We start from the raw sequence: 2,719 nt of genomic DNA on the forward strand, positions 1-2,719 counted from the left end.
AGTAGAAGGCTCATGGCCAAGGTATCGCGCTGTGGAAAGGAACGCGAAACCATCTGCTTGCAAAACTAGCTTCTTTCACCACACAGCTACGACTGCGCTTGGAAAAAAATCACCCGGAAAATTAAAAATGACGAGTAAAATTGATAACCATAAAGTGAATCCTGTTAAGAATAAATTCTTGTATTGCTAAACCAAGACGGAAGGTAGAACCCATGACTTCTTAAAGAGCTTCCACGACTATGAGTTGAAGGGAGAGAGGTATCCATAAATCTGTTAAGTGACTCGAATGTTTATAACCGAGGGGGCTGCCCGAAAGACACTTAAGGACCGGGTGGTGTGGTTAAACAGGACGATGATGTATTAATTTTAATAGGGCAAGAATAAATTAAACAGGCTATGTGGTAAGAGGTTTATTTCCCCACCGCATGGTTCCGGGTTCAATCCCACTGCATGGCACCTTGAGCAAATGTCTTCTATTATAGCCTCAGGTTGACCAAAGGTTTGCACAAGGATTTCGTAGACGGAAACTCAATGGCAGCCCCTTGCACTGCACTGCCAGGCCAACCCGTGGCAAAGGCGGAGCAAGCCCCTAACTCTTCGCCTCGTTCTAAAAATCAATTTAACATGGATGGTCCCTTAATAGGGACCGTATCAGATATTAAGCTGATAAAACCAAATACTACACTTTGATCTTAGCCAGAAGTCCGAAAAAAGTATGTATGCATGTGTGTGTGCATTCGCGTGTGTATGTGTGTGTGTGTGTCTTTGTGTATGTGCTTGTCCCTCCTCCACCGACCACTTGACAGCCGGTGTTAGTTTGCTTACATCCCCGTAATTTAGCGGCTCTGCAAAAAAGAGACCGATAGAATATGTAACAAGTTTTAAAAAAATATTGGGGTCAATTCATTCGACTATACCCCTTCAAGTTGGTGCCCCAGCATGGCCGCAGTCCAGTGACTGAAAGAAGTGAAAGATAAAATATAAATCGTAAAAATTACAATATGTTATTCTCTTACTGGTTTCAGTCATTAGACTGCGGCCATGCTGGGGCACTGCATTGAGGAATTTTTTAGTCAATTGAATCGACCCCAGTACTTATTTTTAAAGCCTGGTACGTATTCTGTCGGACTCTGTTACCCAACTGCTAAGTTACAGGAACATAAACACGCCAACACCGGTTGTCAAACAGTGGTGAGGGGACATAAACACAAAGACACACACGATGGGCTTCTTTCAGTTTCCGTCTATCAAATCCACTTTGGTCGGCCCGGCGAGCTGGCAGAACCGTTAGCACGCCGGGCGAAATGCGTAGCCGTATTTCGTCTGCCGTTACGTTCTGAGTTCAAATTCCGCCGAGGTCGACTTTGCCTTTCATCCTTTCGGGGTCGATAAATTAAGTATCAGTTACGCAGTGGGGTCGATGTAATCGACTTAATCCATTTGTCTGTCCCCTCTGTGTTTAGCCCCTTGTGGGTAGTAAAGAAATAGAAATAGGTATTTCGTCTGCCGTTACGTTCTGAGTTCAAATTCCGCCGAGGTCGACTTTGCCTTTCATCCTTTCGGGGTCGATAAATTAAGTATCAGTTACGCAGTGGGGTCGATGTAATCGACTTAATCCATTTGTCTGTCCCCTCTGTGTTTAGCCCCTTGTGGGTAGTAAAGAAATAGAAATAGGTATTTCGTCTGCCGTTACGTTCTGAGTTCAAATTCCGCCGAGGTCGACTTTGCCTTTCATCCTTTCGGGGTCGATAAATTAAGTACCAGTTACACAGTGGAGTCGATGTAATCGACCTAATCCGTTTGTCTGTCCTTGTTTGTCCCCTCTGTGTTTAGCCCCCTGTGGGTAGTAAAGAAATAGGTATCTCGCCCATCGCTACGTTCTGAGTTCAAATTCCGCCGAGGTCGACTTTGCCTTTCATCCTTTCGGGGTCGATAAATTAAGTACCAGTTACGCAGTGCGGTCGATGTAATCGACTTAATCCATTTGTCTGTCCTTGTTTGTCCCCTCTGTGTTTAGCCCCCTGTGGGTAGTAAAGAAATAGGTATCTCGCCCATCGCTACGTTCTGAGTTCAAATTCCGCCGAGGTCGACTTTGCCTTTCATCCTTTCGGGGTCGATAAATAAGTATCAGTTACGCAGTGGGGGCGATGTAATCGACTTAATCCATTTGTCTGTCCTTGTTTGTCCCCTCTGTGTTTAGCCCCTTGTGGGTAGTAAAGAAATAGGTATCTCGCCCATCGCTACGTTCTGAGTTCAAATTCCGCCGAGGTCGACTTTGCCTTTCATCCTTTCGGGGTCGATAAATTAAGTACCAGTTACGCAGTGCGGTCGATGTAATCGACTTAATCCATTTGTCTGTCCTTGTTTGTCCCCTCTGTGTTTAGCCCCTTGTGGGTAGTAAAGAAATAGGTATCTCGCCCATCGCTACGTTCTGAGTTCAAATTCCGCCGAGGTCGACTTTGCCTTTCATCCTTTCGGGGTCGATAAATTAAGTATCAGTTACGCAGTGGGGGCGATGTAATCGACTTAATCCATTTGTCTGTCCTTGTTTGTCCCCTCTGTGTTTAGCCCCTTGTAGGTAGTAAAGAAATAGGTATCTCGCCCATCGCTACGTTCTGAGTTCAAATTCCGCCGAGGTCGACTTTGCCTTTCATCCTTTCGGGATGGATAAATTAAGTACCAGTTACGCAGTGGAGTCGATGTAACCGACTTAATCCGT

At 45.3% G+C, this 2,719-nt stretch overlaps 1 non-coding gene across 1 annotated transcript; it reads right to left on the minus strand.

Moving 5' to 3' along the window:
- Positions 1-525: 525 nt before the first annotated feature.
- Positions 526-717, minus strand: LOC115224592. The gene has a single exon (XR_003882872.1). It is a non-coding gene; the product is annotated as a U2 spliceosomal RNA (small nuclear RNA).
- Between the last annotated feature and the right edge of the window lie 2,002 nt (positions 718-2,719).

Source organism: Octopus sinensis, linkage group LG25, assembly GCF_006345805.1.
Source record: "Octopus sinensis linkage group LG25, ASM634580v1, whole genome shotgun sequence".
Lineage (NCBI taxonomy): Eukaryota > Metazoa > Mollusca > Cephalopoda > Octopoda > Octopodidae > Octopus > Octopus sinensis.